Raw genomic sequence first — 15,550 nt, forward strand, 5'->3', positions numbered from 1 at the left:
AAGGTCCCCGGAGAGCTTCATTGGACATCATGTGGCTGCAGGTCCCCACTGCTGTGCCCCGACCCTCTGGCTGCTTACTCCCACTGCTGATGGGGAATTCCATGTGCCCAACGAGGGCACATGGGCCATGGGACCCCAGGCCACAGGGTGGGGGTGGACAGGAATGGACCTCTGTGGAAGGACCGCTGTTGACTGGGGAGAGCAGCACTGGCAGCTGACCAGACCCTCGAGACCTGGTGCTGGTTCCACTGCGCGATGAAGGGACTTGGCTGTGTGGTGAAGGATGTGAGGTGGGTCTGCCCCTGGTTGCTCCAGGGAGGAGGAGGCAGAATCCAGCCCAGGTGCTGAGGGCCCCTCCAAAGGCCCTGGGGGAAGGGCCCTGCCAGGGCAGGGCCTAGAGGGCAGGGAGCCCGGCTCAGGACACAGGCAAAGGGCTCGCGCCTCCCCCCACGGTTGTGGGGGGCTCGCTCTCGCGCTGACGCCAAGGTTCTCCAGACACAAAAGCTGCTTTCCGCTGCAGAGGAGGCCGGATACCTGGGAGGTGAGTCAGCAGGGATGGGGCTGGTGCCTGCGTCAGCTGCACCTGCAGAGAGGAGAGCGGGAGGGAGGGGGTGGGAGAGCCTAGGACAGGAGGGAGGGGAGGGGAGTGGGGGGTGGGAGGGAGGGGGAGGGAGGGGAGGGACTTGGAGAGGAGGGAGGGGAGTGGGAGGGAGGGGAGGGAGGGGAGAGGTGGAGAGGAGGGAGGTGGGACCGGAGAGGTTGGGCGGGCACCAGGATTTCAGCCATCTCATCCCCCCTCCCTCACTCATTCATTCACACCCTCTGCCCTTCCCTCTTTTGAAGCCAGATCCTGGAACTTGGGCACATTGTTTGACCCCTACATCAGTGCCACAGCCAGGGATGCAGGACCTCCTGCCAGGCCCCACCCTGGGGCGGGCAGATGGCACAGCCGGGTAGGGGAAGGGGTCCTGGGCTCGCTGTGGTCCAGCCCTGGGCAGCCAGGGTCAGCCAGCCCACAGCCCACTCAGGGAGCCTGCTCAGTGGTGTCTGGGCTCACTGCTGCCCCTCAGGCCCAGCCAGCCTGCCAGGTGGGGTTGTCCCTCCGCAAGGACAGACTCCCAGCCTGAGGGTGGAGGCAGTATTGCTGGGCATAGACACTGGACCACATGCCTCTGCTGGACTCCTGGGAAGTGCAGGTGGCCTGCCGCTGAGGTCCTGCAGCGACTGTGGGCTGCGGACAGGGAGGGGCTGCTAGAGGACCAGGGAACAATCCCAGGATCAGACCTGCCGTGGCTCCAGTCCACACTGCAACCCCAGACCCTGGTCACCCTGAGCCCTGGTCCTGGTCACATGCTGGGCCATGACTCCTGTCCTCTGTGGGTCCCTGAGGCCAGGGAAGTGGGAGCCCCCTGTATGTCTTGCTCATGCCTGGAGGCCCAGAGCTACCCTGCCTCTCCCCCACGTGTGAGTCAGTGCTGTCCCTGGCCACTTTCCCCCGCTCTCCCACCACAAGTGCACACTGAGTGAGGCTCTAGGTCCGCTGGGTGACAGTCAGCATGGGAGTGGGTGACTGCGGGGCTGACTCACTCTAGAATGGGGGAGTGTGAAAGCCGGAGCCAGGCCCCGTTCAGAGTCAGAGCTGCCTCCTCCCCTGAGCCAAAACCCACTGCCGGAGTCCATGGGGTCCAGGCTCTTGCCTCCCACCCATCAGCTGGGCTGGGTGGCCTCTTTACCACAGAAGGACACCAGGGGAGTGGCACGTGGGCATGTTTGCTGGACCAGCCACCACCTCCAGGGGCCTGCAGATGCCTGCTGGCCGAGTCTGGGCCCGGGGGCTGGGGTGGGTGGACACAGCTGAGGAAGGGACTGGTGACAGTGGAGAGAGGGGAAGAGAGGGCAGAGTCCTTGAGAGCAAGCACGGTGTCCTGAGGGGGCTAGGGCAGTGTCCTGGAGGGCCAGGCCTGGGGGCCTCCTCCGCCTGGTGGTGCCTGAGAAACCAGCACTTCCTCCCGACCGCAGTCTGGCATCTGGGAGGTCAGCAGGTGGGGGCAAGGGTGCCAGGCCCCTCCACCCAGCACGGCTGCCGCTCCGGGCACAGAGCTCCATCTGGCCCCACAGCTAGAGAGGGCAGTGGATGGGCCTGTCACCCTGCAGGAGCTGCAGCCTGACTTCGCCACGGGCAGGATGGGGGGCATGCCTAGAGGGGCAGCCTGTGCCCCACCCTGCCTGCTCTGGGGCCCAGCAAGCCTCCGAGAGGCCACCACCCTTCACATTTTCCAGATAAGCACTCTGAGGGAGTAGGGAGCAGAGGTGACCCTGGTGGCCCTGGTGTCAGGTGGATGTCCCCCAAGGCACTCCTCTCTTACTTGGGGGCCCTCTGGGCATTCTCCAGGGAACACCAGGGAGAAAGTTCCCGCCCTCAGATAGCCCAGAGGTGACAGCAGCTGGCCCTCTGCTGCCGGTCCTGTTCCCATAGCGGAGACAAGCCTGCCTCTGGGACAGTTCCAGCACCCCCAGGTTAGGGGTGGACGCCAGCAGCTGCTGAGGCGGCAGGGTGACCTGTCCAAGGTGCTGAAAGAGGGCTGCCGGCTCTCTGCATTCTGCCCAGGCACCAGGCCCGCAAGGCGCTACGGCAAGGAGGTGGGGGGGGGGCTACGCCTGCGGTCTGCGGGGGATAGGTGTGTGTGCCGACTCACGTGTGCACGCACCGTGCTCCTGCCCACCCTGCAGTCCCCACCTGGGTCCATGCAACCCCGGGCATGCACGGTCCACCCACCCTCCAGGGACCTCAGTTCTGGCCTCTGGACAGCTACCCTCAGGACCAGGACAGTCAGGACCAAGCCCTGACCCTGGGCACTCTGCTGCCCTGTGATTGTGGTGTTGGATGGGACAGGGCACAGAGGTGGGGAGCCACATGCTGACCTCCTGGAACCAGCCCAGCCCACCCCCACTCTGACCCCAGTCCCTGTGCCCTCACCTCCATCCTGAGACCTCAGAGACCCTCCTTCCAGGAGCTGCAGCCCAGGGAGCGAGGCAGCCCTACTCCCACGGAGAGGGGCCTCGAAGCTAGGCCTCTGCACAAGCCCCTGCTCTGCTCTGGGCCTGGCCCAGGCAGGAGGCCCCGGAGGCATGGAGGTTTCCAGAGGGCCCCCGAGGTTTACTTCCTGGTGAGTTGGAGGAAGGAAGGACGGGAGCCTGCCCGTCACCTGCAGGCAGGGAGACACTGAGCCCGCCCCAGGCCACTCTCCCTCTTCTCAGAGGTCTTCTTTGGCTCTGGAACTTGTCCCAGCTCCAAGGAGCCCTCTGGATTCTGCAGGAAGAGAGGCTGGGGAAGGCCGGGCCTTGCCACTGAGCAGCCCGCAGCCCAGGCTGGGAGGCCACCTCTGCAGCCCTGAGTCCCTGACCTGGGACCTTCCCCGGGTGGGGAGCGCTGGGCGAAGCCTGCCGGCCGTGTGTTTGTGGCACCCTCAAGACGCCCGGATCCACAAAGACGCCTCGCTGGAAAGGAGGAGCCCAGCTCCGTCCTGCGGCCTGTGCACTGCAGGCTGCAGGGCAGCTCCTAGAAGACCCCTGTCCCTTCCTCCCCCTCCCCCTCCCCCACCACCAGCAGCCAGCCAGCGGCAGTCGAAGCCAACAGGACTGACCAGGAGCAGCCAGGTACACAAGCCAAGACCAGAGGGCGTCCTCGCGCCACCATCCAGTGGCACCCGCGGGCACCTTCTCCCCCGCCTCAGAGACCCTGAGTGGAGTTCTCCTGCTTCAGGCCCCACACAAAGAGCCAATGGTCAGTGTCACTCAGGGGCACAGAGCATCCCCACCACCTCTCAGCTGTGTGGCTGTCAGCCCCAGCGGGTGACAGTTCACACACCCCCTCCCTGGAGGACAGGAGGATGCCGTGCCATCCCTGGGCAAATCGAAGCCACCAGCCAGGGCATGTGCCATCTCTGTAGCACCCAGCTGGGTCCCCTGGCGCCCCCCTCCACACCGCGGGCCTGCCCTCCCATGAGCTTCAAGGGCTGGGACACAGCTGGAAGACAGGAGGCAGGCTGCCTGGACCCAGCACAGGCAGACATCTGGGCCCCTGGGCCCCCGTCTTCCTCTCCGAGGTGTTGACTGCTCCTGCCCTTAGCTTCCCCTCCCACCCCATTACCTGGCGGGTCCCAGCACTTCCTACCTGGGGTCAGAGCCACCTGCAGGCAAGCCCAGAGCTCTTCAGAGCAGTGACGTGAGCTTTGGGCTTCTTAATACTCTGTCCCCAAAAGAAGCCACCAAAGCAGCTGTTGAATGAAAAATAAAGATAAGTGGCCCTCCGGCCAGCTGGGGTGCAGCAGAGTCCAGCCCTCGGGCTGAGGCTGTGTGTGGCCAGCCTCTGGTCCTGCCATCTCTGTGCCTGGGGCTGCATTCTTTCCGGGCCTTCCCAACAGTCCTCCTAACCCTGGCTTACAAAGGGGGACGCTGCCTGGACACAGCCTGCAGGCCCAGGCAGCGCCCGTTGTTTAGCCACACTCCGTCTGCCTGGCCTCAGGAGCCACTCACTGAGGACAGGGCATCCTCCTGACCATCCACCCAGCCCAGCTATCATCTATCATCCCTAGGATCCGAGACGCTCAGGGGCTCCTCCTCCTGAGCCCCAGAGTCCCTGGGGTCTGAGCCCAGACATCTGCACACACTGGGCCCAGTGAAGACTGGAGTTTGGTCCTATCCATCCTTGGCCTCAAAGGGTGCCTGAGTAAGGGGGCAGAAGATGGGTGGGACTGGCTGGCTGGAAGAGTGGGCCGTGAGGGTGGAAAAGATGGGTGAGTGGGGAACGGTTGTCGTTACCAGCGCAGCCTGAGGGTGTGGTGTTGGGTCTCAGGACACCCACGTGAGAGAGGTGAGACCGCACCTGAAGGATGACAGCGTCAATGACGGTAATGAGAGGCTTGTGATGGCAAGAGGCCCAACTTAGTGGTGTCCCAGAGCGATGACGGCCATGACGGCTACAGTGATGCAGAGGTGCTGACAGTGGTGTGAGACAGTGACGGCAGTAATGGAGATGATGAAGGTGATGATGGTGACCATTACAATAGTGTTGCTGGAGGTGATAAAGGGGATGGTGATCATGAGGGTGATGATGGCAGTGATGGTGAAGACGGCCGTGGTGAGGACTGTGATGGTGGTGATGTTGATGGTAGTGATGATGTTGATGGTCATGGTCATGATAATGTTGATGGTATTGATGGTGATGGTCATGGTCACGGTCATGGTGGTGATGGTGGTGTTGATGGTGTTGATGATGAGGATAGTGATAGGGATGGTGATGGTGATGGTGAAACTGATGGTGGTGGTGATGATGGTGGTACTGATGATGATGATGGTAAGGATGATGCTGGTGATGGTGATGTTGATGCTGGTGATGGTGATGGTGATGTTGGCGGTGATGATGGTGACGGTGATGGTATTGATGGTGATGGTGTTGAGGACAGTAGTGGTTGGATTAGGGTTCTCTAGAGGAACAGAATCAACAGGAAGAATAATTATAAAAGGGGAACTTATTAGATTGGCTTATGCAACCAGAAGCTAGACAATGGCCGTCTGAAGACTGGAGAGCTGGAAGAACCAGTAGCTGCACAGTCCAAGAGGCTGAAGCCCCAGAAGACGAGGAATCAATGGTGGTACCCTAGTCGGAGACTGAAGGCTTCTGGAGAACCTGCTTAGGAAGAGGGCAGAAGCCAGAGTCCGATGTCCCCAGACAATCACAGTAGCCATCAAGAACCTGTTCAAGAAGCATGGAGCTGCATCTGCTGCTTCCTTGTTCTTCCAACTTTGTACCATCCAAGCCGTCATCCTATTGGACGGTGCTGCCCACACTTAGGGAGGGTCTCCATTTCAATTGGCTACCCCACATTCTAATCATTCCTAGACACTCCCTCATTGACACACCCAGGAGCCTCTTAATCCAATCAAGTTGACAGTTCAAATTAACCATTGCAATGGTGATGGGGATGGGGTGGTCATGGTGATGATGGTGATGGTGATGGTGATGATGATGGCTTTGATGGGGGTGGTGGTGTTGATGTTGGCAGTGATGGTGTTGATGGTGTTGATAACGATAGGGTGGATGATAGAAATAATCATGGAGGTGTCAAAGGTGAGGGTTGGGGAGGTATTGAAGCATGAGTGCCAGGGCTGGCCTTGGTCTTGGTGGAGGTGCTGAGGTGCTGGCCCAGGGAGTGCCACAGTAGTGGTCAGGATGATGATGGTGCTGTCAGGACTGGAGGGCCTGAGGAGACTGGGTTCTTCCCAGAACTGACTCTCCGCGAATCCAGGCGTATCTTCCCCCCACGTGCCTGGAGCAGGTGTGGCCTGGTAGGGAAATGGGGCTGGGTAAGGCCCCTCGCCTTCTGCCCAGAAAGAGAGGAAGCCTGAGGGCCAGCAGCACCCTCGGCTGCTGCAGTCTCTCTGTGGTCTCCTGCAGGCTTTGCCTCCTCTGTAGAGCTGGGTGGAGCAGGGACCCCAGCCCCATCCCTGGTGTCCCCCTGTCCTCTGGTCCCACCCTGGCCAGGAGGGGCAGTGAAGGCACCTGGGTCAGTGCTCCCCTGATTGAGGAAACCGAGGCCAGAGGGAAAGTGACAGGGCGAGCCACAGCTGGGTCCGGCCTCGACCTGGGAGAGCCTCCCTTGTGTGGCAGACCCCTCCCTGGCTGGGCATCCCACTGCTGGGTGCTGGGTCCTGGGCCACCCCGCCTTCCCCTGTAATGGGGGGGGATGCCCACACTGGGCTCCTTCCCTTCTGTCTGGTCCAGTAGTGATGGGAAATCGAGGGTGGGCAGGGGAGGGCCAGAGGAGTCTCAGGCGGAGCTAGGTAATCAGGAAGTCCCCGGGCTTCTGAGCCGTCCTGCTCCAAGACCAGGTTCTGCGCCAGGCTCCAGCAGCGTGGGAACCTGTCCCCCTCTCGTTTTATTAATAAAGCAGGGCAGCAGTGTCCCTTGGCTCTCCCGCAAACGTGTCACTCTGCTGACTAATTCTTTTTAATTAGAAACAAAAAGGACAGGAAAGCGCTGTCCTTAGAGGCTTGACAGGCAGGGACTTCAGGAGGCTGAGCGGCTGCCGCCACCCACTGGCCCTGGCATCCCGGGCTCTTTTGCCCTCCTGGGAGGTGGACCTTGTGCCCCTGGCTCCCTGCTGGGCACGAGGGAGTGAAGCAGCCTTGGGGGGGAGCAGTACAAGGACACCAGCTGCCACCTCTGGAGGGGGCGTAGGGCCACCCAGCCTCTCCCCACACCTGTCACTCAGCCAGGACAGACAAGGGCCTCGTGGCAGCATGAGTTCTGGCGGGTGCCAGCTTATGTGGGAGCCCAGGATGGGGGCTTCTTAGAGTCAGAGGGACCAGGTCAGTGGCCCTCCCCATGTCCTCCTGTCACTGTGCCAGCACTGCAGGCCGGCCTCGCGCTGGGGGAGCGGGTGGGGGGCCCAGGCCAGTGCAGCCCCCCCAGGCGGCTGAGCTCCGTGAGCACTCAGCGCAGGCACTGCCCATCTGACCCCGCCGTGCTCCCAGCAGGCGCCCGGTCACCCTGGTTGTGACAGCTCTAGTGGCGGCTCCACTGTGGAGCTGAGAGGACTGAAGGTCGGCGTCAGAGCACAAAATGGGAAGGTGAGCAAACACTCAAGACTCACCAGACCCCTGAGCTCTGGCACCCGCAGCAGAAGACAGTCCCATCCTTCTTCCTCAGTGACAGAATGTGTCCCCAGCTCATTCGCAGAAATGGGCTGGGAGCACGCTCCTCTAAGAGCACACTCAAAAGGCTTTAGAAAGTGACTGTGTCCTCCACGTCAGCCCTGAGCCTGGGAGCTGCAGCTTCGTCTGATCCTGGCACCACGTGGAATCTTCCAGACACTTGAGGACAGGGCATCCTCCTGACCATCCGCCCAGCCCAGCTAGCATCCCACCATCATGCATCCCTAGGAGAGAGCCTAAGTCCTGGAGGCCAGGGGACCGGCATGTCATTCCAAAAGCTGTCACATCACAGGGATGAAAGGTCTGGGTTGGAATACCCTCTCCTTTCCACCAGCTTAACACCTCGCCCCAGCTCACAGCTCCTGGGGGTCCCACACAGGGCTGCCTCCCGAAGCCCTCGCTCTTCACTGGTGAAGCCCACTGGCGGCCAGGGCAACCTGGTGTCCAGGTGTCACGTTGACAATAAAAGTGGTGGCAGTGATGGGAGATAGCAATGTCAATGGAGATGTGGATGGTGGGCGTGGTGGGGTGACGGGAGGTCGTGGGTGGGGTGACGGTGTTGAAGTGGTCGTTTTTCGGGCGGTGATGGGGCCGCTGGGTGAAAGGTGGGATGCTGAGGGTGGTAGAGGTGGTGAGGCTAGGGATGGAGGTGACCGGCGGTGTTGGTGGCATGGTGATCATGATGTCAATGGAGGAGGTCAAGGCGGTGATGGCTGCCATGATGGGAATGAGTCACAGTGACCATGGGTGGGGATGGTGGTCACTGGGTTGCTGCTGGTGAGGTGGTGGTAATGGTGTTAGTGGTGATGCTGTTGGCAGTGGGGCATGCAGAGCTCAAGTTCTGGAGGCTTGGGGGTAGGGGTGGTGGTGAGGTGGTCCTTCTAGTGATGGGTGTGGTGTTGGGGTTGGTGGGATGGGAGGAGGGGACTGTGATGGTGATGGTGTGTGGGGTGACGGTGGTGAGGATGTTGGTGGCATGGCGAGGTGCTGTAGTTGTGGGCCTGGTGAAGACTGGCGGTGCTTGTGATGGTGGTGTTGATGGAGATGACTGTGGCGGTGGGCTGGCCTCTGGTAGCTCACACACAGGACGCTCACCATTCTGCCAGCACCTGAGCCATTCAGGAGAAAGCAGTGGATTGTAGGAGGGGCCATTTCTTCTTAGACTCTCAACCCCCGCAGCAGCACCTGGAGCACACAGTCCTGCTGGGGAGGCTGCAGACACCTCCTCCCCCCTCCCTCAGGCCCAGGCTCATCTGTCCTAAGATGGCATTTTATGTTGATTTGGGAAAAGATTCCCTTGGCGTGAGGTTTCCTTGGGGGGTGGCTTGGCTGTAAGCCCAGGGTCGGTGGAGGAGAGTGCTCCTGGAGCCGGGTGGTGTGGGCTAAACCACACAGCTAACGAGGCTGCTCCGAGCTGGTCACCTGGGGTCTCCATCTCTGGCCTGGGCATGCTCAGAGGGACATTCCTCTGCTCCTCCCTGGGAGGGTGGTAGTGCCTGGGCCCAAGGACCCCATTGCCCACTGGTCCGGCTGCCGTCCAGCCTCCTCTTCCCTGAGATCCTCTGCCCCAAGCATGGGAGGCCTGACTCCCCAGGGTAGGGCTGTGTCTGGGGCTGTCTGGCTTCTGCTAGAAGTTCCCTGGATCTCCCCAGGCCTTGCCTGGGCCTGGTAATGAGGCATCACAGACCAGAGGAGGACAAGAGCCCTTACTAGCTCCTGCCATCACCGTCTGTGGCTGGCAGTGAGCCCTGGGGACAGCTGAGGGTACTAGGAGGTCTGATCACACTGGGTGAGGCAGGGAGAGCAACTCAGTGGCCTGGGTGGGGCTGATACCCCCGATCTTCCCACCCACCTCAGGCTCCCTGGAGGGTACATTGCTCTGGGGCCAGTGGGCACAGGGATGGGGTGCTGTTCCACCACGGGCCCCCACCTTGCCCAGCACACTGCAGAGGGGCCCCTCCTAGGGTGGCACCCACGAGGAACTCTGGGTATGTCCACTCCTGGCACCTCCTAGGTGCTCAGGAGGCTGTGGCTGTCCCCACCTGTTGGCTCCACATCGCCTCAGGGCAGAGCCTGGGTCCCTCAGCTTGTGGGAAGCTGCCCGGGACAGCCACTCCTCCTGGGATGGCCGAGACCTTCCTGGGCCTGACTCTGGGGTGCTGGCGGATAGCTGTGGAGGTTCCCGAGCAGGGACCTGCTGCAGTGGCCACACAGCTGCCAGCGGCAGGGGCAGGGGGTGGCTTCTGGCCCCTCAGCCTGGGACTCTGGCCTTCCACTGCCGGTGGGCGCGGCAGGAAGGGGTCTCTTTAGGGCAGCCCCAGCAGCGGCGGCTGACAGGTGGCGCAGAGCCTGCCTGCGTGGGGAGCTCCTTGCTGCGTCACAGCCGCTATTCTCAGCCGCTCTCCTTTTATGGCTCCGGAAGTGAGCAGCTGATGCCGGCTGGGGGAGGTATTTAGATGGAGATGCAGAGAACAGCGGGAAGGGCAGTCGCCAGGGTGGGGGCGGTGGGCTGCCCAGGATGCCACCTCCCTCCCTGGCACGGGCATCCCAAACCCCCAGCTCCGGGGGCGTCCACATAGGCCAGCTGGCGGCGAAACCCCCGTCCTGATGGAGGGCCCCCACCTCGGGATTCCTGCAGCACGATCCAGGCTGGGTGGGCATCCCAGGAGGCGGCGGGTGGGCATCAGCCTGGCTGGGGGCCCAGTAGGGCAGGAATGGGGTGGCCACCTGGCTCCAACCCCCTGCCTACCAGACCTGTCCCCAGCCAGTGGCTTCTGATGAGTCCTCCTCAGGCCCTGCCCATCAGGCAGCTCTGCTTAGGCTCCCCAGCTCAGCACGAGCCACCTGGACATTGGGGATCCTAGTGTCCCCTCATCTCTGACCCTCTCAGCCTACCCCCCACGACTGGAGGCAGCTAATTCACCTGGAGTATTGACCCTGCAGCAACTCCCCCTCTGCCTGTCCCTCCCTGTGCCCTTCTTCCCAGGTCACAGTGTCTCAGGTCCTGGCTCAAGGCCTTCATCTGGCCCAGATGAGGTAGGTCCTGCAGTTGTGCCCCTCTCTCTGGTCTCCTCTGCTCTTCAGCATCAACCCCGATGAACAGGACCCGGCAGCCACACCGCTCTCCCCTGGCCAGCAGAGTCCCGTGCCCCTGGGCCATTTCCCCTGACCTCATGGGCAGGAGCATTTCTGACATGCAGACTCTGAAGGCCAGAGCAAGCCCAGGGCCGGCAGGCAGTAGGTGTGCCTGAGGAGGTCCGACTGGAGGGCAGAAGGGCACCCCCAGGCACACCCGTGGACCCAGGCACACAGACACCATCAGGCCCTGGGCTCCCAGGAGGTGCACACAGCGGAGGGTGAGGCACAAGGAGGGCCCAACAGTGCTGCTGCCCAGGGGCCTTCCTGGAGGCAGTGACACTGAGGGACAGCCACTGGGCCTGTGTGTGTCAACTGAACAAGGGGTGGTGGGAAGCAGGGAAGAGGGGCCCGCCCAGTGTGGGGAACATGGTGGTCACAGGTGCAGCCACGGCTCCTCACCCCGCTGCATGCCCACACTGAGAAGGGCCAGGCAGCCCTTTAGAGCAGCATGCGGAGCAGGAGAGGGAGGCCAAGGGCAGGGTGGTGTGTGAGGTCCCACACTGCCCCCAGGAGGACCAGGGCAAGAGGAGTCTATGCCACCCCTGACACTCGCCAGCCGGAGGGGCTGGCTCTGCTGAGGGGCCATCTCCCCTCGCCCCCTCCTCACCCACCTGCCAGGCCAGGGCCCCTTCTCCCTCCTCCCAGCCTGGGCACTGCCGGCCAGAGGGCTGGCCGACTTCCCGGCAGGAGACCCCGGGAAGCGAACACCCACACGTGTCCTTTGGAGAGCTCTGGTGCTTAGAGCAGGGCCACCTGCTGGTGCGATGGGGCAGAGGACAGTGGCCCTGCTGGCAGCACATGTGAGGGCCCCTGGTAGGCCACTTAGGCCAGGGAAGGTGAGGGCTGAGGAGAGCTACCCAAGGTCCCCAGTGGAAGTGTCCCTGGGACGTGTCTGTGTCCCCTGCCCCTCCCACCCTGACTCTGGCCCCTCCTCCTCTCAGGACCCCCTCCATTTTCCCTTTTGAATGAAAACTGGGTGGTGGGTGGGAGCAGCTCCTCTGAGGACAGCGGAGCCAGCCCTGTGGCCCAAGCGGCCAACAGGGGTGGCCAGCGGGGCTCCCGGGCCTCTGGGCTCACTGGGAGCCGCAGGGCTGCGCAGGATCAGTGGAAAAGTACCACTCTTCCCTGGGAGGCTGGACGGGAGGCGCCAGGCAGGCGGCAGGAAGGAGGAGGGTCTGGTGTGTGGGGGCCTGGAATGCACAGGCTGCCTGTTCCGGGGACAGGGATGGGCACACAGCCTGCCAGACGGAAGAGGAAGGAAGGAAGGGGGCAGAGAGAAAATGTTCCCGAGGCTCCGGGAGGCGGGGCTGGCTGGGGTGCTGGAGGCCTCCTGTTGTCCCCGCACCTGGAAGGCCCCGCCTCAGCCGCTTGCCAGTTCCGCTGGGGCAGGTCCCCCACCTCTCAGGACCTCTGTGAAAACAGTCAAGGCAGTCTTCATGAGGAATTAGTGAGAACAGCCACTTTTCTGGATCTTTCTCTGCCTCCCCTTTCCCCCACCTCCACCTTTCTTCCTTCCTTGGTCTCTTCTCCCAGTCTCAGCCCAGGCCCTTGGTGGGGTCTGGACCCTCACCTCTCGGTCCCTAGGCCTGGCCTCCCCCACCCCCACTCCTGCAGCCCAGGCTGGCTACAGAGATGGCAGGGGGCTTCTGTGCGGGGCTGTGGGAGGTCTTCTGCAGTGACCCCCCGCCCCCGGGTCAGTACCAACGCGGGGGGGGGGGCAGAGGCAGTAGGCAGGATGTACCCAGGGCCCTCCCCTGAGGGGCCAGGTGAGCCACCTCCCACCTCTGTTCCAGGGGTGACATTCTGAAGGGGGCTCCTGGCAGGAGGCAGGGGATCCCTGGCTTTCCGGGCAGCTCCCTGTGTCCTGCAGCCTTACTGGACACCTAGCCCTGGCACTCTGACCCCTTCTACAGAGGGAAAGGCTGGGCTCAGGTGAGCACCTGCCAAGTCCTCTGACGAGAAAGGGAGGGAGGAGGTGCCTTTCTCGGTTCCTCAGACTCTGGCCAGGTGCCTGGTCCGGGTCAGGCCCACTCCCCGCTCCAAGATGTACTCCTGACCCCAGACACAGCACCTTGGGGAGCCCTGCCCTGTGCTGAGAAGGAAGGGCGGGGGCTGGGGGCAGGTTGAGGGCCAAGGCCAGCAGGCCTTGCAGTTGGGACCCCTGGGCAGGACAGTAGGGAACACCTGGCTTGAAGCAGTGGCCTGGAGACCATCTCCAGATCTGGGCCAGGACCCTGGGCTTGGAAGGGTTCTCGGGGGGCACAGGGTCAGCCTGTCCTTTTCTCCCATCCCCACTGGGCAGTGGTCGGCAGTAGAATGAGCCCATCTCACCTGACCCTGCAGGGCAGTAGGACTAGGGAGCCTGGACATGGGGCCTGGACAAGAAGTTCAGCCAGACCAAGGGCAGGAAGCCTGCATGCCCCACCCTGTGCACCCCTCACACCAAGTGTCAGACCACTGCCATCATCTGGCATAGACAGATCACCCCACTTCCCTGGCCTCCTGCTTGATGAGGACTGGGTTGGGGGGCTACAACCCAGGCCAAAGTGGGCAACAGGGGCCCTGGAGCACAAGGCAGTTGATACAAGTATGAGCGTATACATGGGCCTGCACACATGGTCAGTCTGCCTGCGCACAGGCTGAGCGTACACACCTGTGAACACGGGCACGAGATGTACACATGTGCGGGTGCCCTCATGGAGTGTCTTCACACCCTCGGCTGCTCCACAGCAGGGTCAACGGGAGGAGCAGGCTGGACTTGGAATGGCCCCCTGGGGCTGGCCAAGTTGTGTCCAGGCCACAGCCTGGCAGGGAAACACCTTCCTTGGAGTCAGGGAGGAATAGCTGGGCAGCCCTACAGGGGCCAGGAGCAGCCTGAGGAGCGTGTGCCCTGGGGAGTGGGGGAGATGCAGGGGATAGGCAGTCCCTCTGGAGGCCCAGGCTGTGGGGACCCTGGGGGCAGGTGTGAGTCCTATCAGAAAGCATGTCACCCAGCAGACTCAGGAAGGGAGGGGGCTCTGGAGGGGGGTTAGAGAGGCCAGACACTGGGGGGTGAGCTCTGCAGAGAGGGGGAGTCCATCTTAAAGAGGCACGTCAGCGTCACAGGGTTAGAGCTTGGTGCTAGGCTCCTGGAGCCCGGGGACAGGAGGGGAGAGTAGCTTGAGCCAGGGGCACCTAGATCCTAGTGCTGCGCAGTCCCTCTGTGGCCACTCCCTCGACCTCTCCCCTCCCCTGGGGCACCTCCTTCTTCAGACTAGACCTGAAGAAACAGCCCACTTTAGCTCTGGAAGTGAAGGTCCCCCAGTCCCCTCCCAGGCCTGCTGGGGCTGGGGGTCAGCATTTGGTGCCCTGCCTCTTGGGGGTGGACAGCTGTGGGAGTGCAGGCCCTGTGACAGAAGGCCCATGCCCAGAGGCAGAAGAATAGAGCCCCAGGATCCAGCCGGAGTTTGCTGAAGGCTTCTGGGGCGATAATTGGGCAGCGATTAAGTGTTCCCAGAGCAGCTGCTATTGCCTGTCACCTGTCACCTGTCACTGCAGGACCTGCAGTTCAGAGCTTCTGCAGACGGTGGTGAGGGGGGCGGGAACTCCTTTGCCACCAGCTTTTGTCCTTGTGCTGTACTGACCAGAGTATGCACTCCACCCACAAGGTCTGCCTGGGGCCACCTGTCCAGCTCTTCAGTGGTCAGGGAGGGGTGTGAGTGCCATGCATCTGAACACGCAGCATCCTCCCTGGGCCACCTGGGGCACTGCCTGCCCTGTCCAGGCCTGGCCCCCAGGGGGACTGGCCTTCCAGACCAGCACCGCAGGGCTCCATGCCTATGGCCATCCCAATCTTTGCTCCCTCACCCCAACCTCCACTCTGGGAAGCCTGTCTTTGGCTTTGACCTAGGGTCAGAGTAGAGAGGGAGCTGGAGGCCTCTGGGGGCTAGAGGCCTGAGAGCCATCCACCCAGGGCCACATGGTCAGGCTTTTAAACATGGAGGGCTAGCCCTGGTCACTGAAGCACTGGCTCCCACGCTCAGAAACACAGGACCCGTCTGTGTCCAGCTGATTCATCAGCCCAACCCATCGACACAGTCCTTTGGTCCCCTTGGGGTCCCCTGCCCAGACCAGACATCTCAGGGTCAGGCACAGGACCTGTGGCCTCCTACTCTGGGAATCCTCGGTGTGAAGACTCAGGGTCCCTGTTCTCGCAGCTTCTCTGCCTGCTCTCCCTCCCAGCTCGGAGGTGCCCCTCCGCCCTCCCTTCTCTGCCCGCCCACTTGCCTTTAATTAGAAATGCCAGGAGAGCCATTTTTGGGGAATTTTTTTTTTGCCAGAAAGACATTCCCCTCAGGGGCGGAAGCCCAGGGGGGAAAGGAGGAGAAGGCTGGCTGTGAGGGGGGCTGAGGCTCCAGAGACAGGGGGTGGGGGCAGTGGGTTCAGGCAAGGCATGGAGATGGCAGCCAGTGTGTGAGCAAGACAGCGTGGGGCATGAGCGTGTACGGGGCTCTGAGTGGGGGGCATGAGCGTGTACGGGGCTCTGAGTGGGGGGCATGAGTGTGTACGTGGGTGCTGAGTGGGGGCAAATGCTGGGGGTTTCTGAGTGGGGGGCATGAGTGTGTAGTGCATGAGTCTGAGAGAGGGAAGGGACTAGCAGGGGGATAAGGTATCCTGGTTGTCACTAAGCATCTGTGGCTCTCTGAGGGGGTATTAG

Source organism: Urocitellus parryii, chromosome 7 (genome assembly GCF_045843805.1).
Source record: "Urocitellus parryii isolate mUroPar1 chromosome 7, mUroPar1.hap1, whole genome shotgun sequence".
NCBI classification, from domain to species: domain Eukaryota; kingdom Metazoa; phylum Chordata; class Mammalia; order Rodentia; family Sciuridae; genus Urocitellus; species Urocitellus parryii.